Consider the following 26,902-nt stretch of genomic DNA (forward strand, 5'->3'; position numbering starts at 1 on the left):
GATTTAGAATTCAAAGAAAAAGATGTTTTCTTCAACAACGCAGTGAAATTATGACATCTTCACTCTACTTCTCTCTTGTAGTAAAGCAGACCTTGCAGTGGGAGCATTTGCTACAGTAAATTAGGTCATGTATCATGCAAAAGAAACTTTTTAAGCTGATGAAGTAATTTGGCTACAACATCCCTGGAAGAGAGATTTTATCAGTTGCACATAATCGGTATTTTTTACTTTTTGTTCAGCACTGGAAATATATTTTTTTAAGTTTTGTTAAGAAGATCTCATGAAGAATTGCCAGGACCTACCTTTAGCACTCAATAGCGATATTAATGGAGTAGAAATGTAAGATAAATTGATGATCTGAGCTAAAATAGTCCTTACGCGCCTCATGTAACAGTGTTTTGTTTTCATAGCAAGTAATATTCTTTTTCAACCCCAAACGTTGCTATTGCATTAAGCTTTGTGCGACCATTTGAGGTTTCTGTACCTTCTGGAGAGTGCACTTTTCCAAACTGAAACCTATAAGAACATTGTAGCGGCAATGCTTGTTAATAAGACAGAATTAAGTGTTTCTGTGCTTTCCCAAATGAGGCCTCATCTCTCCCTTCATCTCTGTGGTGCAGCCACAGAGAAACTATTCATGCAGGCTGATTTAAAGATTTTTTTATGATAAGGGACAGCTCCCCAATGAGGATGCACTTAGCAAAGCTGGCTATCATGATCAATGGTCATCCATTGGCACCTATCTGTCTAGGGAGTGCCAGATGGACATCTGGACTGCATTCCTAAGTGTCAGGAGTAAGTGACTCATATCTCACCTTGATCAACCAATCAGGGACTGGTAGGGCCGAGTAACCCACGTGAGACTCTGATGCCCATGGAACTTTCAGCCAATCAACGAGCTGAAGTTCCTCCAGGTAAAAACAGGCAACACAGAGGGCCTGAGAGATTTCTGTAGGATTCTGTGGAATTTTCCAAAGGGAATTCAAAGGAGAATTCCAGGGTAGGATTGCCCAGGAGCAGAAGGCTCCCAAGGGTAGGACATTCTCGCAGCGCGCCTCCTGACCATCCTGAGACTCAGCCCGGACAACCACGGAACGGCCAGTGCGTCCGAGTGCCAGAACTTTCCTTTGTTCTAAGAGTCTAGAGCGGAGGTTGCCAGAGAGTAACCAGAGGATCCACCCGAGGTTAGCACCAGCAGCAAGCCTCATGAACAGGTCGGAACTGTGGACAGCTGAATCACTATTCAGAAGTACCGCTTCATCAGGAAGTGGTCCTCTTCCTGACCTGCTGGGACCCACAGTCATCTTTTCTCCTTAACTTTGCTAGTTAAAGCCAACACTAACTAGCCGGTCAGTGAGCATCAGCAGCGCACTGTCGCAAGCTGCACAGCACAGCCTGGCACGGAGCCAGAGAGCCTGCAGGAGATCTGAATCCCCAGAGATTGGATGAGTATTCAACTTCAATGCATTACAGCTCGAGAATTCAATTGTTATCCCAACCAGTTGATATCAATTTAATTCCTAAGAGTTATGTACTTGTTTTGAGTATCTAATGTAGAAGTTATAACCAAGTTCAATTACGAAACCATCTAAATGAATGATATACTGAACGTATGTGCTCTTGATATATGTAACTCTTTGTAACTGACTGAATATATACCTTTTGTATTCTGATAACTTTCTCGATAAGATCTGTTAGGTTTACTTGCATATTCTATGTATTAATAAATGTATCCTCGTGTATTAGTACCTGTGTGTGTGCGTTGTTTGAGTTATATCGCATGGTTGGATTCTAAAGCCATCAAAATAATAAATTTTGTGATTTACTGCTACAATTAATAATTGTCCCATTAAATGCCCAAACCCCACAGAACTGGTGCCTTCAGAGAGCACACTACAACATTATTCAAGGTACACCATGTCCCAGAATCGCTCATCGGGACTAGGATTAATATCAATGGAAAGTACTTCAAAATAAAAGTTTTAACTGAAATATTAAAAGAGTAGGAAAGTATTTAAAATAGAAAAAATCAGTTCAGATGATATTTAATTTTTGAGAAATGGGCACATACATCAGCTCAGTGAGCAGTGCGAGGTGCTCTCCTGGAGATGATGTTATATTAGTTCAAATCATGTGATAGTTGAAAAAGCTTAATACTTAGTGAAACAGCCAGCACAAATGGTTGCGTTTGTGATTATGCCATTTCTCTACTATAGCAGCATCGATAAAAGACCCTCTGAAAGCAGTAAAGCACTGCACAACTGAATTCATTGCTATTTGGAGAAATCCACAAACTTGTGTTTTTCATGTGCTTTAAAAGACAGCCATACTCACCGACAAAATAATGACACTGCAGCTGATTTTTTCCGAAGCACAGTTGACCTTTCTGAGCCAAATGATGAAGCTCACCCAGTGAATACTATAGCAGAAGGTGGAGGAAAGTGCAACTTTGTAACTACTGCAACCATAGGAACAACTGCAAGAAGTAGAATCAATTTCCCATCGAATGGTGGTGTTGTCTGAGGTACGCGATGTGAACGTGTGGAGAGAATCCCACAATTTCTTCAAAACTTTGACAAAGTATTTCTGATGGAGCGCTGTGCGCAAAGATTGAATAAGTTTTGCTCCTGCCGATGATTCTGCGTGAAAAAGCACAGCATTCAAGTTTCACAGACAAATGCACCATGCCTACAAAACCAATTTTAAAAACAATTGCGGCACACTACGATTCACACTGACTCAAAAGTGATCACGGCAGATGTTGTTCCCTGCATAATGCTGAAGGGACCAAAGAGCATTGCTGTTGGAACACAAAATGAGGCTTTTTTATGCCTTGATGTTAAGCTGACAAAGACTATCTTGAAACACCTAGTTCAGTCTCTCGACAGACTGTCAAGCAAAGCTTTTACCCATCGAACTCGCAATAGTAGTAAGGTCTTAACCCACAAATACTTAGCAGAGGCGAGATTCAAACCTAACCCAGCGAAGAAAATGGAGCATAAACCCAGCACTTAGACCACCCAGCCACACTCCCAACACCTTACTCTTTTGGAGAACGTCGGGTGTCAACAGACAACACCGTTGAAATCGCTGAACTGCCTAGCGGACACTTTGTCGCCTTCTTCTGACCTGTATCTAATGTGGTTCTCTGAAAACTTGGCACGTTATATCTGTGCTACCTTTATGGAGGGCACACTCATAAGAATCATAGATTCGATCACAAGCGTCAAAAAATGAGCATGAGAAAATGACATCACGCTATAAGGCTGAATGGCACAAATTCTCCTGTTACTTCTGCAGCAAATGTGTGTTTTTTGCTTCTTAACACTGAGATAGTTGGAGATATTTGGCAACAGTGGGGTTCCAACTCACACCCCCAAAGAGACTAGAGCTTTAATCCAGCTCTAAATTAAAAACTGGGTGACTTGTAAGGGCTGGTAGGAGAGGAAAGGAATAAATGCTTCTTTTTTGGACAAAGTTTTTATCTACTAAAAGAAGGAAGAAATATTTGATTATTATTTTTCACCAGTTGTTTTGATCAAATTATAGTAACGCAGTGCCATATTAAGGTATAATATGTACATGAACGTCATGTCTGAGTCGATGATGGCAGCTGAGTATCGCTGGAGGACAGTTCATCATGCGTGGGTAAGCCTGCATAATGAGGGAGAAGAGATCGGCTTCTCTGACGCAGTGTCCAGTGACACTAACCTTCTGTCCCACTGTTCTCTGCTAATGTAGAGGGTGAATGTTGATTTAGGTGAATGTAAGGTTTCATTCCTGTTTCCGGGCACTTTTTTTGTTGCTGAAAATTAATCTTGTGCATTTGAATGAATTCTGATATTGTCACCTAATTCTATACATTGTTTCATCAGACTAGAACATTTAGAGGAGCTCAATTGCATTTATGAATTGCATAGTGATAGTATTTCTTGTTGTTTAAATACTTCAGTCAAAAATGTAGAGAAGGTGCTCCTGTTTTCACCATTATAAGAACTGTGATGCACCAGTAATATTTACTCTCACAAAAGTATTGTAATTGCATTGTTCTGTAACAATCCTGAGTGACACAAACCTTCTGTTTTACTGCACTACACTTCTCCAGAGGCTAGTTCAGCACACAAGGATCCTCAGTGAAACAAACACTGCAATCGCTTGATAAACGCCATTTCTCATCCTTTCTCTTAGTGTCGGTGCTACTATTGTATGCAAAGGAGGCAACTTGACAATGAAATCTTAAAGAGAGTCTTCATTAAGGTGTGCGTTGGCAAGCTGGGCAATTGACTGGGCTTGTGAAGAAACCAATCTCATTCAACAACCATACAAATTGCACATCTTAAGGCACATGAAGCGAACTCTGTGAGCTGATTGAAACAAAACAATGTCACTTCACATTATCTGCAAAGTTGTTTTGCTTGTCTGACCACCTCATCCTACTTTACAGTGAGCAGAATATATTTCAGTTTCTTTCCCCCATGTGGAGATGTATCCACTGCCAAAACTGCTGTCTGATTATTTAAATTATCTGTTAAACTGTCACATGACTTCATCTAATTGTAAATTTATAAGACGGTCTATGAGACATTTGTGAGAGTAGCTGAATCCCAGGGCTGGTATGGAATCACACACAGACAGGTCTTCTTCTGAGTGATCTGAGTCCCACTGCTCAGAGCTACAGACTGGTCAAATGGTCACTATTGTAGACACTACCATCGGACCATCGGCTACAAATAATCAATATACTGATCATAGTGTCACTGCTGGTGTTTATTACATAAATACTATATATAAATAATAAGATAATTCCACACTCATATGTGTTATAAAACATTTATAAACATTTTGGGAGGCTGACATACAGTAAAGAAAGTAATACTGAAGGGCTGGAAGTCCTGGAAAGTGTTAATAGAACCTTCTTGCTTTCGACCTGGAACAGAGCCCACAACTGCCAGATCAGTGACCCCTGAGCCCAGTTCACAGAGAGGAGAACCAGGAGCTCTTTTATGTCTCTAAGACGGCTGGGAGGAAGGATAAAAGGGGGAAATGTGACATGAGTCCAGGCTGTTCTGTCTGATATTGTTCATGTAGCAGCACTGATTGTCTGAATATCTTCTGGTTCTGGATTGTGAGGATAGAGAGCAGTACAGAGTTGAGATCCTGTCTGAGTGTGAGTCTGAGTATCTGTGTTACATCCCCTTCAGATACTCTGCACAGACTGCCAGAGAGAAGAGGAGAGAGAGATGGACAGATAAGAGCACACACAGCAAGAGACACATATGTCTTGATTTACTTTGAAGCAAGTGTTCATTTCTTTTCTGGAACAAGTTGTTTCTGAACTTCAAGAAATTCATACAACTTCTGAAAGATAAAATACAAATCTTGCTTCTCAGGACAGAAGAAATGCTGCAAAAAAAATGCCAGTGATTTGTGAAAAGCAACGGGAATGTGTCCCTGTGCAGCTGTTAAACAAAGGGCTGGTGGGTCAAACGCACTCAGGGACGCGCTTCAGATTGTGATGATGTAAACATAATCTCCGCTAAAAATTGAAGGGATTTCTTCTCAAACCCTCTTGAATGTTGCAGGAAATCTTCGTGTTTTACTCGTGTGCAACTACAAGTAAACAAATAAGTACCTAAGTCAATGTCCAAGAAAAACCATCTTCACGTGTTGAATTTTTCTTTAACTGGCTGTTGGGAGAATTCATTTATACACCCGTTGTATCCTTAGCAAAAATATTTTAAAATTAGAACACAGATTTGTTGGAGAAATGTGCGTTGATATTTTTAATATGTACCTTAATTGTAATATATATATATACATAATTGCTTTGATATGGATGTTCTTTTGAGGAATTGAGGAAACTATGAAGGATCGCAGAACAACCAAAGATACATTTGGGCATCTGCTATTGGTAAAGATGAAAGAGTACCTTAAGTGTGAAGCTTTCATACACACGAGAGAAAAAAACAGTTTTAATGCACTTCATTAAACTGATGGTATGCTTATCAATCGTGCATAGAGTGTACATAACAGAGGATGGTTTCGATCCATCGACCTCTGGGTTATGGGCCCAGCATGCTTCTGCTGCGCCGCTCTGCTGACAGCTGTCACAATGTGATTCAAAAGATGTAGAATATACGACTATTAAACGCATGCCAGACGTGTAAATGTGCTCCGTAACTGGTCTAGAATGAAATTCTAATATACGTATACCGTTATACATCAATTAGACATCTATGATTATATGTTTATTATACAAAAATGGTTTGAGTTTTATTATATGGATAAATTTAGAAGACTATTATACATAAATAGTTAAAGGTCTATTATACAGATGCAGCCATTCAAAGTGAGCGGTACAGACACGTACCGCAGGTAAGATGACATGGGGTACTGTGGTACGTGATTGGTTGACTGACAGGGGCACTCGTGGTCCGTTGGTGAGTCGTAGAAAGATTTACAGTAAACGTCTTTACTGTGCCCGTTGTAGTATTTAATATTTATATGGAATTTTACCACTGAAGGGAAATCTTAGTGCCTGAGCATAAAAAGAATAGGAGCATACTGCAACGCGTGTGAAGGCCATAAACGATATTAATTTTGGAACTTAAACATACAGTATATGGCTAGTATTGGTACTTAAAAGTAAAAAATACACACCAGTATTCCATTTCTCCCTAAACATTGTAAGCTTCGAAGTCTTTAACTAACGTGATACCGGAGTCAACAAACATACTTTTAGAATTTGATTAAAAGGAAATATAATATGGAATCGCGTATCTCAAGAAATTAATAACGATATAATTATATTCATGTTGCAAAAGAACTGCAACGGACATAAAAACTCCCTTGCTTTTATCAGAGCGTTCCATAATTTCTAACTACGAAAATGCCAGGTGAAAGGATTTGTAAACATATTTTGTTAAAGCAAGTCAGTTTTTTTCCGCAACACATAAAATACATTTTTCCAAGAAAGTTTAGCCTTTGTCACTAATGAAACCACTAAATAAAGACATAAATATAGAAATCTTAAGATTTGTTTTATTTAATGTTGGTAGCAGGATGAACTGTCAGAGTGTATATTTTGTCGCAAAGTTGCTGCAAGATGTTAACAGTGAAAAAGGTATTTAGAAATGAGTTATTTCAAGATGAAAAAGAAAACATACACGAAACACGGTTTCATTACGACCAGAATTGGTCTTGAGATATTTTTAACTTGATTTACAGTATTTGAGAGGTATGTCTTAACACCGATACTACAGTGCTTAAGTACTGCTCACGTATATGTTTCTAGGTTTATATTATGCATTTCATACGGTCAAATTACTTTTGAGCAACTAATAAGAAGCCGAAACGGTATGCGTTTTAGTTCCGTTTTGTGCTGGGACCCGTGGATTGATTAGAGATATCAAGTACATACAAGTCATTTTTTAAATGTTGTAGTTCGTCTTAAAAAAATGTTACGAGTACATCATCTATCAACAATTACACAGGTTCTGTTTCCATATTGCGGATTTTGGTTAGGTATTATCAAATCCAGTGGCGCTGTGTGTTAGTTTACTGAGTCCCATGTCACATGGTCTGTGATTGAAACCTGTAAAACCGGTTTAATTCGTCACAGCCAGCACTCTTCAGGTGTGAGGGTCTTCTGCTCAGAATGAAACGCTAAAATGTTTGTGTATATTCTAATGGTAGTGGGGGCAGGGTGTGTGGGAACAGGTTTGGTTGAAATTGCATTGGAGATCTATGTTCTTCACACCTGAAACATTTTCTCTGAAAGCATTTTCTTCGCAGTTTAACCGATCTTGTTACAGCATGTTACAGTTTACTATTATTAACCATATTAATTTTAAGTGCTTAATGTAAAATCTTGTAAAAATATATTTTCATTGTTCAAATATACATTAAGTCTGACTATCATATAATAAGTTAAATACAAAACTAAAGAAAAAATAGGGTTAAATATATTTCAAAATATTTTGCTAACAATTTTAACTGTTTATGAATAATAAAATGTATTAACTAAGGAGTAGGATGGCACAGTTGTTAGTATGTTTTTTGTTTTGTTTCTTTTTCATAAATACAACAGTAGTACCTGATGTCTCAGTGGCTTTCAAAATTAAATTATGCATGCAAACCTGTGAACTAGAAAGATAACTAAGATATCCATCCATTATATTCCATAATATCCATGAAATATATGGCGTTGAAATATGTGTGACGCAGTGGTGCCCTGACACGGTGAGGTGCCCTGGCAGCTGTGTGATGCAGTGGTGGTCGGGTATGTAGAGGTGCACTGGCAGCTGTGTGTTGTGACGCAGTGGTGGCCTGGCACGGTGAGGTGCCCTGGCATCTGTATGATGCAGTGGTGGCCTGGCACGGTGAGGTGCGCTTGCAGCTATGTGACGCAGTGGTGGCCTGGCACGGTGAGGTGCGCTGGCAGCTGTGTGATGCAGTGGTGGTCGGGTATGTAGAGGTGCACTGGCAGCTGTGTGTTGTGACGCAGTGGTGGCCTGGCACGGTGAGGTGCGCTGGCAGCTGTGTGATGCAGTGGCGGCCTGGCACCGTGAAGTGCGCTGGCAGCTGTGTGGTGTGACGCAGTGGTGGCCTGGCACAGTATATGAATATATTCATTATATGCCAGCGCACCTCACCGTGCCAGGCCACCACTGCGTCACAACACACAGCTGCCAGTGCACCTCTACATACCCGACCACCACTGCATCACACAGCTGCCAGCGCACCTCACCGTGCCAGGCCACCACTGCGTCACACCACACAGCTGCCAGCGCACTTCACCGTGCCAGGCCGCCACTGCGTCACACCACACAGCTGTCAGCGCACCTCACCGTGCCAGGCCACCACTGCGTCACACATATTTCAGCGCTATATATTTCATGGATATTATGGAATATAATGGATGGATATCTTAGTTATCTTTCTAGTTCACAGGTTTGCATGCATAATTTAATTTTGAAAGCCACTGAGACATCAGGTACTACTGTTGTATTTATGAAAAAGAAACAAAACAAAAAACATACTAACAACTGTGCCATCCTACTCCTTAGTTAATACATTTTATTATTCATAAACAGTTAACATTGTTAGCAAAATATTTTGAAATATATTTAACCCTATTTTTTCTTTAGTTTTGTATTTAACTTATTATATGATAGTCAGACTTAATGTATATTTGAACAATGAAAATATATTTTTACAAGATTTTACATTAAGCACTTAAAATTAATATGGTTAATAATAGTAAACTGTAACATGCTGTAACAAGATCGGTTAAACTGCGAAGAAAATGCTTTCAGAGAAAATGTTTCAGGTGTGAAGAACATAGATCTCCAATGCAATTTCAACCAAACCTGTTCCCACACACCCTGCCCCCACTACCATTAGAATATACACAAACATTTTAGCATTTCATTCTGAGCAGAAGACCCTCACACCTGAAGAGTGCTGGCTGTGATGAATTAAACCGGTTTTACAGGTTTCAATCACAGACCATGTGACATGGGACTCAGTAAACTAACACACAGCGCCACTGGATTTGATAATACCTAACCAAAATCCGCAATATGGAAACAGAACCTGTGTAATTGTTGATAGATGATGTACTCGTAACATTTTTTCAAGACGAACTACAACATTTATAAAATGACTTGTATGTACTTGATATCTCTAATCAATCCACGGGTCCCAGCACAAAACGGAACTAAAACGCATACCGTTTCGCGCTTCTTATTAGTTGCTAAAAAGTAATTTGACCGTATGAAATGCATAATATAAACCTAGAAACATATACGTGAGCAGTACTTAAGCACTGTAGTATCGGTGTTAAGACATACCTCTCAAATACTGTAAATCAAGTTAAAAATATCTCAAGACCGATTCTGGTCGTAATGAGACCATGTTTCGTGTATGTTTTCTTTTTCATCTTGAAATAACTCATTTCTAAATACCTTTTTCACTGTTAACATCTTGCAGCAACTTTGCGACAAAATATACACTCTGACAGTTCATCCTGCTACCAACATTAAATAAAGCAAATCTTAAGATTTCTATATTTATGTCTTTATTTAGTGGTTTCATTAGTGACAAAGGCTAAACTTTCTTGGAAAAATGTATTTTATGTGTTGCGGAAAAAACTGACTTGCTTTAACAAAAAGTGTTTACAAATCCTTTCACCTGGCATTTTCGTATTTAGAAATTATGGAACGCTCTGTTAAAAGCAAGGGAGTTTTTATGTCTGTTGCAGTTCTTTTGCAACATGAATATGATTATATCGTTATTAATTTCTTGAGATACGCGATTCCATATTATATTCCCTTTTAATCAAATTCTAAAAGTATGCTTGTTGACTCCGGTATCACGTTAGTTAAAGACTTCGAAGCTTACAATGTTTAGGGAGAAATGGAATACTGGTGTGTATTTTTTTCTTTTCATGATAGGTGTCGCATTTTAAATCATTTTCGTAGTTAGAAATTATGAAACGCCCTGTTAAAAGCAAGGAAGTTTTTATGCCCGTTGAAGTAAAACAAAATGCCTGACAAAGTATGGCTTGGACAGATTCCAAGTGCTTGTACAAATGTGCTAAAGAAATTATACTTTGAGTATACAGCTTGTCCAAAGTCATCCATTATTAATACTATTAGTAATATCTTCAGTAAAGGCTTTAATGCATAAATATTTCTGATAAAGGTAGGTTGTGTACTTTTGTCCAACTGAGCAATCTTGCTTTCATAAAATAAACCAACATTTTAATGACTGATGATTAACATGCTGTAATAAACAGTTCAAAATTAAAGGCTCAAATGCTGTAAATGAGAGGTAAAGCTCCCCCTGGCGGTTTTACAAGGCGACGCCGGATAGTTTCCGGCAGAGCGTCAAATGATACGGGACACCACGTGATACCACGTGACACCGCGACACGCCCACCGGGGTATGCCGCGAAATACCTTACCCATTTTGAATGGCTGCATCTGTACATCAAAGAAAGATTTTTATAGGTGTAGAAACTATTAAATAAAGCCAATGATTTATTTTAGAAATTTATTCTTAAAATATACAATTATTCACACCTGAAAAATATGTAGTTCAAATTATACATTATATACAATATTATAATCAACAAATGTCTAACCATCATAACAAAACTCAACTAGTAAACTTCAGTTACAAATTCTAGTAACATGGCAATGTATATATATAGCAATGACAAACATAAACTAATTACATGAACACGCTAATATTTAACTCAAAACCACATTTCGATTCAAATATAAATTTTAAAATTTACAACTTCTTTATTTCCACGAAAATATTATTAATGTAGCACAAACGCTACTTTCTAATAAAGACAGAAAGAAACTGTTTGTTTTGTGTCTCATGGTGATCCTCCTCTCGATACTAATGAAATGTTTAATATGATCCCTCGAGAAAAAAAAGGAGTCAGTTTCCGCCTGGAATGATTGATTCCCCATCAAACATTTTGTAATATCCCTGGAAGTTTGTACAGTAGAATCCTGGTTTGTGGCTTAAATTCAAGGTAAACAAGACTAAGGAAACGAGTTGGAAACTTGATGTCGAAGTGGGATTTAAATCACCCGGAACATTTCACTACATTTCACTACCGCCATCCCTTCAATAGTTCAGTTGGTTGAGCGGAGGAGTGTAGTGGAATCAGCAGGGAGTCCTTAGGTTGCTGGTTCGATTGCGGTTCGAAGGAAGGTGCTTTTTGTGTACTTTAATCAAAGAGTTAAAAAAGCGAATCTGTTTCATTCAGACATTGATCAAAAGCTCAATAAACGAAGAAGTAGAGGTTCCTGTTCCGAATTCAGCTCACGTCTGATTTTCTTGTTTTGGCCAAGATCTGAACTTTGAAAAACAAAACACTGTACTGTCTGGAGATTAGCTCCAGCTCTGAACTCAATTGCAATGAAAAACCATGCGTAACAAAACTGGAGAACAGCTGAACTTGTGCTCAGTTCGGTGATGAGGGATCAGAACTGTCCTTGTTGTAATTGGCACGAACTGCACAGGCTCTGAATCAGACCATGTCAATTAGTCTGATCAGTGTAGGACACGTTAATGTAGAATTATTAATAGGTTTATTAGTTAGTTAGTTCAGGTTTACCCACCTGAACTAATGTAGAATTATTACTTGGTCTGTCTCTTGTTTGTATATAAATGAATGTCTCTGACAACTTAATGTTAGTTTTACGATGTAGGTCAGGCGTTGACATATGCACGAGAATGCGAAAAGTCTCACTCCTGATTCAGCTCATGTTCTATAGGAGATTGGCGATTCCTCCTGTTTCTCATTAAACCATATCAGAACAGAAGCCCGTGTCACCCAGCTCTGATTCAAGATCGACTCGCATCTTTATCCCTTTTTTGTTCGTGATCATTATTTTCTTTAGTTATGATCAATATTGAACTTTTTCTAAATGAAATGACAATAATCAAACATGCAGGCAGATTTTTGAAAAGTATTCGGAATTGACAGGGTGCCCCTTTGGAACAATCGTCAGAAAATGTGAGAAAATGAAAGTTATGTAAGCTCTCACACAAAGCATTGAAGATTGGAATCTGAGTGTAAAAAAGCTACCCGTCTCCCAATGATAGGCAGGGATACACACTATGACTCGAATAGACTCAGCGAACTTTAACACCTATGATATTACTAGTGCTTTGCACGTGTCGAATTTCAAGAAGGAACTACTACAACAGATGTGGACATAATTCAATACCACCGGCAAAGTCCAATGCCGGCAACATCTGAGAAAATAATGTTCACTCATGGAATTTGGTCTTTGAATGGCTGGCGGGAAAATTCATTTATACTCCTGTTGCACCCTCAGCTGAAACATGTTAAAATAACAAGCAGATTTGTTGGAGAACCTGACAAGGATTATTGGGTTTGGACTGTATGTATTCTTGTATATTTACTTTAATTTTAATATAAATGTAAACATGCATGCTGTATAAGCTATTGTAATTTTAAAATATGTTAGCTGAGGATGCGAGGGGGGCTATTATACCTTGTGAAACATGCAAGGAACTGTAAAAAAGGCTGTTATTTGAATAAAATTGGCGATCACAAGAAAACCACAATTTATGTGGTATTATCATCAATATCCTTCAAATGAAGGATTTGAAGAAATTATGAAAAAAGCAACAGTAGTAGTGCGCCCCTACAAACAGCACAAAGGATGAAACCCACCTCCTTGGTTATTGCTGTGTTTGTGCCGGTGAAAGTAGCGTTTGTGCTATTGAAAGCATCTCAGAAGATGAAGGAGCAGTCACTTCCACATGTCATGATATCATTAGATCTGACGACAAGAGCTGAAGCCCCCCCAGTCCAAGCCAGCAATGTGAGGAAGATGGGTATGGAGGAAGGTAGTGTGGCTGAGTGGTCTAAAGCGCTGGATTTAGGCTTCAGTCTCTCTGGGGGTGTGGGTTTGAATCCCACTGCTGCCAAATATTAATGTTTTAAGACCTGCAATACAATAAGTAAAAGCGCTTTTTGTTAGGCTGCGGGAGGTGTTTAGAGATAGACTTTCTAAAAGACAGGCTTAACATCAAGGCAGAAAAAATATTTTGTTTTCCCAACAGAAATTCTCTTTGGCACGTTCAGCTTTATGTAGGGAACAACGTCTGCCGAGATCACTTTTGAGGCAGTGCACATGATAGTGTACCGCCAAGTACATTTAATATTGGCTGTGGTGGTGAGCTGCTTTTGTCTGTGAAACTTTTAATTCTTCACGCCGAATCGTTGGCAGGGGTAAAGCTTATTAAATCTTTGAACATATCGCTCCATCAGAAATACTTTGTTCGTGATCAAAAGAGATCAGAGGATTAACTTCATGAATTCACATAGCATACCTTACAGGAAAGATTTAAAAGGGGAATTGATTGTGCTTCCTGATGTTGTTCCTGTCGTTTCTTTGGATACAAAGGTGAATGTTCGTTGACGTTCTGCTAGAGTATCCACTGGGTGGGCTTTATCAATCAGCTCGGATAGGTCATCAGTGCTCCGTCTCTGGAAAATAATCAGCACTGTCGTTTTTCCCTGTGCTGTCTTTTAAAACATATAAGATCATGAGTTTACAGATTTCTCCAAATAACAACTATACATTTTAACCCAGCGGTTAGCATTCCTTCAATCCAATAGCTTTACTCCGGTTAAAAAGCAGAGAAATATATAGAGAGATGATATTCAAATATTTCAACGTTCTTTTTGGATTAACTGTATGGAGATATCGCTCAGAATTCCTAATATGATTTTGAGTTCAGTTTTGCTTTACTACTTTCAGAGTCTTTTATTGACCTTGCTGAAGCAGAGAAGTGACATAATCACAAATGCGACCTACCTGTGCTGCTGTTTTTGGTTAATAATGATTATTGCGAGGGAAAAAAAACAGCTCCTTGCATTAAGAGCAAGAGCAACCAATGGGCTCGCTTGTTGAGTTGTTTTTTTTTTCCATGGTGCTCTTCCTCAGATGTAAAGTTATTTGGCGAGCAAGGACCTCTGAGAAGGAGCCTGAATCCGTCAAGAACTCAGAAATTCTAATATTGCACTACTGTCTTGTGTACAGAGATCTGCTTCTACCTTTTTGAGTGTTTTGGTGTTTAAGAGCACGCTTCCTACCTCGAATGTTAGTTTCAGGAGATGTGCTACCGGATAACAGATTATCTTGAAAAGGTTTGGGGATGCACTGGCTGGGATTAAAACCCGGCTCAATTATTTGGAAGTCATCTGTACTACCAACACACTTCTAAGTAGCACCCGCACATTTTCGCAATCCTCTCTCTCAACTACAAAGTTATGAAGACTCAGACGACCAATGAAAACTAATTTGATTCACTCAAGGCTTCACTCTTCTGTTGTGATGTTGTTTTAATTAGCGTTAGCTGTGATGAGGTGTTGTTTCTGTCTCTTAAAGTTTAAGAGTCTGCTCCTTTCTTCCTGGTATAGAAAAAACATGTTCCATCTTTGTTTACAAACACAACTGTAAATTATTTGTCCATCTCTAAAGCCTGTGTGTATTGACAAGGCAATTCAAAAGCACATATTAAATAAGAACACGATCTTTCTTGTTACCATTCCCATGGTTGGAGCGTTGTTTCGCCCTTTAACGTTCTTCTACAATATTTACAGACAGGGCTTAATCGCTGGAGTTGTGTGCATTTGTCCATGAACATCAACTGTGCTGCTGTTTTTCTATGCGTAATTTAATCGCAAGCACTTAAAAGATGCAAAAAGATTTCAAAGAAAACATAATTGAAAGACAGTCGAGTAAGGAGGTAGAAAAACGCTCTCCCCTGTTGAAGAATCAACCACCGTCTCCCATGTAACTGGATATAAAAATAAATTATTCATTTTGCCCAGTCTCTGGAAGTTTCGATGTGATTATTTTCCCTTCCTTATTTCTTCATTCCCATGATTTTACTTTGTAGTAGAAGAAACGCGAAAGTGGGAAACTGCAGGCATTCTTCGTGAAGGGTGGATTGTGTTCAGTGAACATATGCACATCTTTACGTCAGTTCCACCATTTGCGCCCTAGAGGATGTAGCTCAATGCTAGAGTGCATGCTTCGCATGTATGAGGTCCCGGGTTTAATCCCTGGCATCTTCAGATGTTTTATGTTATTGTGCTCACATCGCAATCTTTTGTTGAGTGAGAACTCTTTGCTCGTGTTCATAGAGAGACAGGTTTACACAATTAAACTCAAAGTACTACAGTGTTGCTCTGCTGTTTGAAATGTACCTCCAAAGCATTTTGTTCTGTTAACTACCAAATGATTTGAACTAATTTAACGTCATATTCAGAAAATCCAGAGAAGGTCATCAGACTTTTAGTGGCTGTTGAAGAAAACACCTGTTGAATCTCACTAGGGATTTCTTGAGAGATCATTCAGCGAGTGAGTCCTCCCTCTGGACTCCACACTGAGCTGAAAGCTGTGCGAATTCCTCACTGTGTGTCCTGTACTGTTACATGTGCTTTCGTGTAGGTGTGGAGCACAGCAACAAGAACACCTTGAACTTTTTCCGTATGTGAAGGAAAAGGCAAAAGAGCATGAAAAGTATTGAGTGTATAAAATATCCATGGTACAACCCGAGAAAAAACTGATGGACTAAACAACAACATTTGATGATTAAAGAGATTCAAGAAACACAATCATCCACACACGGGCTTGGATCCTGAACGCTTAAGTTAATTGACAACGCGAAGGATATAACCTGTAAACTCTCTTCATGTCTTATAGTTTATTAAATAAAACAATTTCTTACTTTCTTAATAATTTCTTACTGTTGATGGACGATTTATTTAATTTTAGCAAAATCACAATTACAGCTTTTTCAGTTAAACTGTTATTCACATACTCTAACATAGATAAACGTTAGTGTCTTCTGATGTGTGAGACATTTTCTCAAAAAAAATATTTGTTAGTCTCTCTGGAGGCTGCACACGGTGTTTAGAGAAAGAATTTCAAAAAGACAGGCTCCCTAAGCTTAACATCAATGCAGAAAAAAAATGTTTTCTCAACAGAAATGCTCTTTGGCACTTTCAGCTTTAGATAGGGAGCAACGTCTGCCGAAATCACTTATGAGCCAGTGCACATTGTAGTGTGCCAGCAACTACATTTAATATTGGCTGTGCTGGTGAGCGGTTTTTGTCTGTGAAAGCAGTTGTCTGTGATACTTCATGCCGAATCATCGGCAGGGGTAAAGCTTATTAAATATTTGCGGATAGCGCTCCATCAGAAATAACTTGTCCAAGTACAAAAGAGATCATAGGGTTTACATCAAGGAGTCACAAAACATACCTCATATGTCAAATTTAAATGGGGAATTGATTTTGCTTCTTGACGTTGTTCCTGTGGTTGCGTTGGTTACAGAGGTGAACGGTCTTCCACATTCTACTAGAGTATCCACTGGGTTGCCTTTGTCCATTATCTTGGCAAGAATCTGTGCTTCAACTAAAAAAAATCATCAGTACTGTCGTTTTTTTCTGTGCGTACAGCCATCACTTAAAGCATATAACAATCCGTTCAATCCCCCGCATCTCCAGGTGCTTTATATTACTGTGCTCACATTGCAGTCTTCTGTTGAGTGAGAACTCTTTGGTCGTGTTCATAGAGAGACAGGTTTACATAATTAAACTCAGGCACACTCGAAGTGCTACAGTGTTGCTCTGCTGTTTTAAATGTACCTCCAAAGCATTTAGTTTTGTTAACTACCAACTGATTTGAACTAATCTAACATCATTGTTATGGGTTCGGTAATAGGGACCGAACCAGTGAGTGAACCCACTTGCAGGAGCGAACAAAGCCAAGTCGTAATCCGAAAGCAAACCGTAATCATAGGAACGAGCCGAGAGTCCAGGGGAAGCCAGATATCCAAAACAGAGCGAAAGTAACCAATCCAAGCCGAGATCCGAAAAGCCGAAGTCCAAAGGGAAAAACCGCAAACCGAAAGCCAAGGCGAACACAGAGTAGAAGTAGCGCACCAGGAAGCTCGAAAGGGAAAACCAATACTGAGCAACGAGGTAGGGAAGGACAGGTGTTTAAGTAGGATGAGACGGGGGTGTGGTGGTGAATGGGAAAACTGATAGGTGAACTGATGGATAGGGGCTACGCCTACTTCTGCCTCCTCCGTTGCCGGGAGGCAGGGATCGTAACAGTCATATTCAGAAATTTGAACTAATTTAACGTCATATTCAGAAAATCCAGAGAAGATCATCAAACTTTTCGTGGCTGTTGAAAAAAACACCTTTTGAATCTCACCAGGGATTTCCTGAGAGATCATTCAGCGAGCGAGTCCTCCCTCTGGACTCCAAACATTTTGGGTTAAACTGTTATTCACATACTCTAACGAAGAGAAACGTTAGTGTCTTCCGGTGTGTGAGCCCATTTCTCAAAATATAAAAAAAATAAAACTTATATAAATTGAATTGTTCTACTTTATAGGCTTGCATACTATTATTAATATTTCAGTTAAATCTTTTCTTCTGTAGTAATATGAGTTGATATTAATATTAGTCCTGATTTATAATTTTTTGTCATGGTTGATCTTAAGTAATTTTGTAATTAGTTTCAGTTTTGAAAAATCCTGCAGAGAAGCTACCAAAACTGGTAATGTTCACATAATGTGTAATGCAATAGCAGCATTTTGGGTTGAAAACAAAAAGTATATCTTGGTATGAATCCTAACACTTCATAGGTAGCGTTCTTGGATTTCTCGCTTCAGATAAAGTTGTCCATACATCATAGATTTCTACTCAATCAATATCAGCTGTGTTATCGCTACCGAACGCTAAATATAGATCCTGGCAATACTTTGTGAGATCTTCGTAAGAAAATCCAAAATACTATGGAAGGAATCAAATTTATACGTTTCTTTGGATCGAGAAGATGATCATTATGAGACTCAAAACATGCCTGTCTTTTCTTTTTTCGAGGACAAATGGATTATTGAGGTGTAAAGATGGGTTCAAAACTAAAATCACCTTCTATCGCTGCTGTTTCCTTAAATCCTTCAACTGATCATCGATATCGAGGAATAATATATAGTTTCTTCAAATCCTTCAACTGATCATCGACATAGAGAAATAATATTATACAAATTGTGGTTTTCTGTTAATTGCGAATTTGATTGTAATTACATCTTCGTTTACAGATGTCTTGCATGTATCACAAGGTATAATAGTTGTCGTGCGTCCTCAGTTAAACTGTTTTAAAAAGTCCAACAAAAGTACAACATGCTTTACATGAGGAAGGAGGGACATGCCATGTTCACAGGGTCATATTTAAAAAAATGGCACAGTAAAATTTCCTAAAGTTCAGGATTTTGATAGTCTGTTCCATTGTCTCTCACACCTCAGTGTCCAAATTTTTAGATGTTTTTATAACCAGGGGGTAGGTTTATAAGAAGCAGAAAGTGCCATCACCCGTTGCTCATCCTCGGTTAACCATATATTCTCATATGCCATGTTCTAAATGTCCCATTTATATTAAAAAGTTCTTGTAAAATGCAGGATTTTAAGACTTTTTATGATCAGAAGGCAAGGTCGTGGTAAATATGCAGAAAGTGCCTGTGAATTTATGTTTTGCCTTTGTCTTATTTATTTATTGTGTTTGTGTTATTGTGAGTTTTGAAAATTGGTTAACAGTTTTCTGAAATGTGTTTCACACAAAAATGTTATTTGGATAGTCACTACTTACATATTCCCATTTACTGAGGATAAAAACAGTAATCCATCCTGATTAGTACTTTTAAAAATTACTGTAGAGAGCCATCTACAGGCGAAAGGTGGCATAACATCACAGCAGCAGCATTTAAGGCAGAAGAAGAAGCTGGTGAATAAGAAGCCAGCTTCAGCCTCATTAATGCAATATCATTGGGTGAAGTGTAAAAATATTTCTTGTTCTGAACATTTTTATTGGAGGTGTTCTTGTTCTTTTAAAGCAAATTATATTAAAATATGAGCCTCTGTTATAGTTGTCTTGGAAGTTTCGGAAGGTATAATAGACCCCCTTGTGCTATCAGCTAAAATATGATAAAATACAACAACATTTATTTACATAGAACTGCATTTATGGTTACATGTATATTAAAATTAAGATAAATTTCCAAAAGTATTAAAATACAAACTTACAGTCCTAACATCATCATGCTGTCCAACTGTCTTTTTTGCTTGTCAAGTTCTCCAACAAATCTGTGTCGTAATTTTAAATATTCTAACTCAGGGTGCATCGAGAGCATAAATGAATTCTTCTGCCAGCCGTTCGAAGAAGTCCTTGGCTGAATATGATGTCCTTGAATGTTGGTCATTATTGGCTATTTCCAGTGATATTAACTTACGTACTTAATTGTTTAACAAAAACATTCACATTTCCTGCAAATATCAAGTGGGTTAAGGTTTTGCTAAGAAATCCGAGTAAGTATAGATGAGGTTTACATTGCAATAATGAGAAGTGCATTTTTGGGTGGGCTCAAACCACTAACCTTTCAATTAACAGAGACTCACGTGTGTCCCTTTTCTCCATTTGCAAGCTTCTGATTAAAAAAAAGAAAATAATACTTCTTTCTTACCAGCCTGCGATATACAAGGCAAGATTTGTATTTCATCTTTAATAAGCTGTATGAATTTCATGAAAAGCAAGTTGTTCCAGAAAAAAAATGAAAACTTGCATTAAACAAAATCAAGCTGTACGTAATCATCCATAGTGATACATTTTGTAAGACAAGACAGGAAGAAAAGCACTGTTGGGATTTGAACTCAGCATCTCCTGTTTAAAAGGAAAGCATATTAACCCAATCAGCCAAAGTGCCATCAGTGTAGCCACACAATGTCTGACTCAGTGATTGCAGCTGACTGTCACTGGAGGACAGTTCATCGTGAACAAGTCAGCCTGCATAATTGAGGGAACAATTGAATTCTCGAGCTGTAATGCAGAATGTTGAATACTCATCCGATCTGTGTGGATTCAGATCTCCTGCGGACACAAAGAAGCAGTGGCAGGCTGTTGCTGTGTGCAATCGGTGCTCTCTGGCTCAGTGCCAGGCAGTGGCCGGTGCGGCTGGCAAGAAGGAGAGGAGGGAAAGATTCCTGCTGCGATGCGCTGCTGATGCTCTTTGAAGACCGGCTAGTTAGTGTTGGCTATAACTAGCAGAGCTTGTGCACATGGAAAGTGACTGCGGGTCCAAGCAAGTCACGCTCTTTAGATGGGAAGAAGACCAGTTCGTTCCCGATGTAGCACTAGTCCTGAATCCTGAGATTCAGCAGTCGACAGTTCCAACCGTAGTTCACTCGTTGATCAGGCGAGCTTTGGCGGTGGAGTACCGGTGGTTCACATGGCTGTCAGCTGGGCTAACCTCGGGCAGATCTTTTTGTTATGCACAGGCAACCTCCATTCTCAACTCTTAGAACAAAGTTAAGTCCTGGCACTCGGACACACTGGCCGTCATGTGATTGTCCGAGCTGAGTCTGAGAATGTCCTGGAGGGGCACCTTCTGGGCATTGTGCTGCCTGTTTTATCTGACATTAACTACGGTAGTTCAGTGGCTTAAAGTACTGCGGGCATTCGAGACCCACGTGGGGTTACCCTGCCCTACCAGTTCCTGATTGGCTGATTGAGGTGGAGGATGAGTAACAGTGACCTCTGACCTTAGGGTTGTAAACCTTGGGATGAGACTCTCCCATGGAATCTCCCAGACAGTAAGGCGCCAGAGAGGAACATTTATTAGGGTGGCTGGTGAATCTCAGCCTTGGGAGCTGTTCCTTATCAGGAAACTCTATATGCTAGACAAACACCTTAAATGTGAACCAGGTGGAATGGCCTCTCTGTATCCAGCTGCACTGAGATGAGGGAGAGAGGGACTGGCAAGGGAGCAGCAAACTTTATTCCTGTATTTTAAATAAGTCTTGCCGCTACAGAAGTGTCCTTAGAAGAAAAACATCTTCTATGATAGTGGTACAGTCCATCACGCCCCTCCTATAGCCTTTCAAAGAGAAAAAAAAACTGACAACAAAGTATGTCTATGTGTGGTAATCAACCAGGTCTTACAAACATTCTTAAACCCTTCCACCTCTTTTCATTGCAAATGATTTGTACATGTTAGAAGGTTAATCTTTGCTTCTGATATTATGGTAGATTAAGTACAAAGATGAAAGAAAGAGCAGTGTAATCATGGCCAAGAGAAGGCAAATGTTGGACTATCTGCTTGGAGTGAATGGAGCAAAACGTAGGCAATTCCTTGAGCAGAATCTGCTTCATCCTTCAGACTGGGGTTTCTGAAGATCTGTACATTTGAACTTTCAGAATGACTAAAGTAAAGGAGTCTTCCCTTTTTACCACATAATTCCCACAGATCAACACTAACAGAGAGCCTAATTCCAGCCAGGATTCAATCACTGTCTCTCAGGCATCCCAGCAGTGGATTTCATGACTTCAGAAAGCCATCTTCACCAGTGGAGAACTCAATGCTCTGAGGTTTACTGGCAGAGTCTCACACTGGGGAGTGTTAGATGTTGATAAATAATGTACTATGGAATTCTACTATTGATAAATTCTACTATGGAACTGTGATGTGTCCTGAAAAAAATATTCTATGATAGTGGTACAGTCCAGCACAGCCTTTAAAATAGAAAAAAAAACGGACAGCAACAAAGTAAGTCTGTGGTGTAATCAACTAGGTCTTGCAAACATACTTAACCTTTTCCAGCTACCAACATTACAAATGCTGTTTACACATTATATGGTTATTTTTGGCTTTTGATATTATGGTGGATAAAGAGCCCTGGAATCTTTGTAGAAGGACAAAAGATGGAAAGAAAGGGCAGTGTAACCATGGCCAAGAGAAGGGAAATGTTGGGGAGAGCTTTTTTCATTCACTTTTTATCATTGTTTTTCCAGCCCAACAAAGATCAAAATATATGAGCAGGCGTCCTGTGTCAAATCCAATCTGCCTTCCTTCCAAGCATACTGGAATGACAGTGAATTAAATATTGACATATGAAAATACACAAAAATATGCAATCACACATATGCAGTTTGAGCAAATATAAGACAATAACAAAGTACCACAAACTACCAGGCATCTAGTATCATTAGCAGTTCAGGTGGGGGGCTGCGTCAGCATGTGTAGGCTTCAAAGGAACAAGTAATAGGTCTATTCCATGCTTAAAAGAGAACAAAGAAAACACAACATTTCAGCCGTGGAGCCCTCACACCTGAAGAAGGCTCCACGGCTGAAATGTTGTGTTTTCTTTCTTCTCTTTTCATCTAGTGTCATTAGCCTTTTAACAGTTCATGTCAAAATAAAATAGAAATGGATAACAGGAAGCCCCACTGCCTGGTGTGGACGGTAGCTGTGCATGTTGCAGCAGAATTGTGCATGTGAGATCAAGGGGGCATGTCATGTGTTTCAGCACTTCACTCCCTTCAGTAGCACATGATTCCCTGAGTTCTTTAGATGACCTGTGGACTGATCTTTCATGATGAAGAATTCCTTAAGAAGAATAGATCTCGGCCCACCATCCCAATGCCTCCATCTCACAACAACAACCTCCCACTGCCCTTAGTCTGCAAGGCAGTCCTTTCAAGTGTGATGACAATGCCTGGACCTTCGTTGCCTATTGTACGAGCTGAACTTTTGTGCTTATCAATTCAACGCTCTTTCCATCAACTCATCTTGTCTTTTGACGCTTCGTGTTTTGCGCTCCTTTGACTATCGGCATATCGGGTGACTGCAAACACTGAAGTTCTTGCTTACGGACTGTGGAACATTGTTTTCAAGTGATCGCTGTTCTGTCATGTTGACGCCGAGTGAATCTTTCTTTGGCAACATGGGCAGGCTGACAGCAGCGCGAGTGAAAGTAATGGCAAATTTCTTGACTTATTTCTGAATGTGAATGTTCTTTAGAAAAGGGATGCGGCGCTGCTTCTCGTCTGTGTAAGGTCACGCATTCCAGACATGGTTATGAGCGAACAGTTGCTGCAAGTGTTTGAAAAGAGCAAGAGAGGAAGCAGCCCTGCCCCATGTGAGGATCAAACTCAGGCCCGTCAGATGACGAGATTGACGCACTACCAATTACGCCAACAAGCCCAGCTGCAGTACACACACCGGAAAGTTTGCCTCACATGGATTTCAGTCGCCCGTTCCCTAATCTTTAGACGCCATCTGCTGAATGTTGAATTTGCCTTTTGATCTCAACGATACATTTTGGGTCTGTTTCTGTTGCGAGTCTGTCTTTCAGATCTCACCTAGCACAAGTCTCTCTGGCTGAAGTGGCCTCTCTGCTTCAGCATCGTGCCCTCATTCAGCCATTAAAAATATCACTCTGACTTCTGCCATGCTGACATGAAATGTCAAGAGAGAGTGGCGGAGACGCTTAAGCCAGAGAGAAGATGAAAAGGGGGTGTGGCTGCGAAACGCTTGACAGCGCTCTCCATGCAAGGCGTGACCACAGGCTAAAGGACACCTTTCAGCACATCAAGCTCTAAGCACACACCTGGAGGATGTGGGAATTGATCCCGCTACCTCCCACATGCAAAGCAAGCGCTGTACCATACAAGCCAACCACCCTCGCTGTGGCTTATTCCTCGGTGTCACCTAGTGCCGCTTGTTTCCCTCTTACCAGGTGCAGTTCACTGCCCTTCGTCTGCAAGGCAGTCGTGTAATTGCGGCTTTCTTGACTTATTGATGAAGGTCTGACTGGACGAGCGAATGACACCTCTCCCCCATCCTCAAGCTCGCTGACAGATTGAAATGGAAAGTGCTGTTGTGGCTCGTTGGTCTAGTGGTATGATTCTTACTTAGGGTGCGAGAGGTCCTGGGTTTAACTCCTGGTCCAGCCCTTGTGTGCTCTTTTCCTCCTCTTCCACAAGACTGGGAACTGATATCCACATCACTTTGCAGCGTCTGCTTATGGCAAACGATGGAATGTGACTAATGACTGAACGAGCCTGGTGAATTCTCATCACGTGGCACAATGAGAGCATGCAGTCAGCTGTCCAAGGCGGCAACCTCATTGCTCGTTCAAAAGAACATGTACTGAAAGCTTATCACCACTATGTCGTAGATGAGCACCGCGATCGCTTGTTGTCATGCGTCCTTACTTGGGAAATGCAGAAGCAAAAACTGCCCTCTCTCAGCCACCGAAACGTGTGCGGCTCGCCTTGCGCTCTCTGCGCCTCGCATATTTGTGGAGCTGTCTGCTCTTCTTTCTGTTGAAGTACTCAAGTTACGGGGCGTCCTGCAGCCTATGATGTTCTCACTGAGAGCTTTCAAGATTTGAAGGAAAACTACGAGCTTGATGGCTCAAGTCGAACGAATGTGATTGTTAAGCAATCGATGATCAAAGCACGTCTTCTAACAATTCGTGAGAGTATTATCAGCACTGTTTTCACTCGGATATACTTTTCACTTGCTAAGTTGACAAATTGAACGAGAAAATGCCGGAGACGCACTCAGTGCAGACTGAGGTTGGGAAGGAGGTGTGGCCCTTCAACGCTTGACAACTGAAGGACATTCTCTCTGCAACGGAGGAGCACCTATCAGAAGTCGCAGAGGCTAAAGGAGAGCACTGGGATCCCAGAGCTCCAAACTCCGACCTGGAGAAAGCGGGCATCGATCCCACTACCTTTCACATGCTAAGCGAGCACTCTACCATTTGAGCTAATCCCCCTCGCCTCATGCTTCTCGGCATCATGTCTTACCACCTCTGCCCCTCTTACCAGGCACCGCCCACTGCCCTTGGTCTGCAAGGCAGTCTTTTCAAGTGCGATGACGATGCTGGGACCTTCGTTGCCTATTGTACGAGCTGAACTTTTGTGCTCATCAATTCAACGCTCTTTCCATCAACTCATCTTGTCTTTTGACGCTTCGTGTTTTGCGCTCCTTTGACTATCGGCATATCGGGTGACTGCAAACACTGAAATTCTTGCTTACGGAGTGTGGAACATTGTTTTCAAGTGATCGCTGTTCTGTCATGTTGACGCCGAGTGAATCTTTCTTTGGCAACATGGGCAGGCTGACAGCAGTGCGAGCGAAAGTAATGGCAAATTTCTTGACTTATTTCTGAATGTGAATGTTCTTTAGAAAAGGGATGCGGCGTTGCTTCTCGCCCGTGTAAAGGTCATGCATTCCAGACGTGGTTATGAGTGAACAGTTGCCGCAAGTGTCTGAAAAGAGCAGGAGAGGATGTAGCCCTGCCCTGAAACTCATGACTTTCTGATGATGAGATTATGAGGGTGCGAGAGGTCCCTCATTTGTAAGGAATCCAAAGTAACAGCTGCTGCCCTGTAGTCGTTGGTGAGGTAGGGGACTAAGCAGAACACCAGATGATATGAGAACGTTCCTGAATATAGTGGAAATAATATCCTCAGTCAGAAATGAACTTGCATCAGTCGCTTTAATTTTATTGTAATATTTCCCTAAAATTGCTTTAAATACATGCCAGAAATATACAAAATGAAGTTTAATTAATTCATGTTTTTTAATCAGTGCAATTTAGCAATGTATTTTAATGTCTATAAGATTCAATATTTTAGCTAATAGATGTAGAGCCTTAATATGCAATAGTAAATTTTCAGAATACCTGGGGAACAACGAGAACAAAAATTAAATAAATATTTAAATCCAATGTACAGATGCAGCCATTCAAAGTGTGCGGCACAGACACGTACCGCGCGTAATTGACTACGTCCTTGCGCATCATGACGCGCGGTGACGTGAAAGCCACTGAGACATCAGGTACTACTGTTGTATTTATGAAGAAGAAACAAAACAAAAAGTGTACTAACAACTGTGCCATCCTACTCCTTGGTTAATACATTTTATTATTTATAAACAGTAAAAAGAGATGCTTCATATTGCTTGACTAATTTTAAAACCTAAGTTATAAATGCAGACGCGATTGGTGTATTAAGTGCCCAAGGCAGAAGAACTGAGCTCCGCGCCTCCTCCTTCTCTTGGTGCAGCGCCGGGTCTAAATATCTAAACATATGTATCTACAGTATATAGCAGGTAGTGTCACTGTATTCCACTTTCTTTGTAAATGTGGAAAAACAGATTCACAACGCGACGCTGTGTCACTGTGTAAAAAAAAACGTAACACCCTATATTGTAAAGAGCTGCTGAGCTACTGTAAGAATAGGAGTTCCTGCTGTCAGAGGGGCTGGAAAGTGCCCGCGGTCATTTAATTAGCATTACAATTCGCACTGAATTGACCCATTACATTTCAGCATTTCATTCACGTCAGAAACCCTCACACCTGAAGAAGGCTTGAGTTTTCTCTCTTCTCTTTTAAAAGTGTGTACAATGCTGTAATACAGTTTAAAATAACATTTTAAACAGTATCAACTAAACTCCATTAAGGAACAAG

General features: G+C 39.9%; 1 non-coding gene across 1 annotated transcript; it reads left to right on the top strand.

Annotated features, from left to right (window-relative positions):
* The first annotated feature begins 13,406 nt into the window (after positions 1 to 13,406).
* trnal-uag (transfer RNA leucine (anticodon UAG)) lies at positions 13,407 to 13,488 on the top strand. Its single transcript has one exon. It is a non-coding gene; the product is annotated as a tRNA-Leu (tRNA).
* The last annotated feature ends 13,414 nt before the right edge of the window (positions 13,489 to 26,902 follow it).

Source organism: Lepisosteus platostomus, chromosome 5, assembly GCF_059453375.1.
Source record: "Lepisosteus platostomus isolate fLepPlt1 chromosome 5, fLepPlt1.hap1, whole genome shotgun sequence".
In the NCBI taxonomy this organism is placed as follows: Eukaryota; Metazoa; Chordata; class Actinopteri; order Semionotiformes; family Lepisosteidae; genus Lepisosteus; species Lepisosteus platostomus.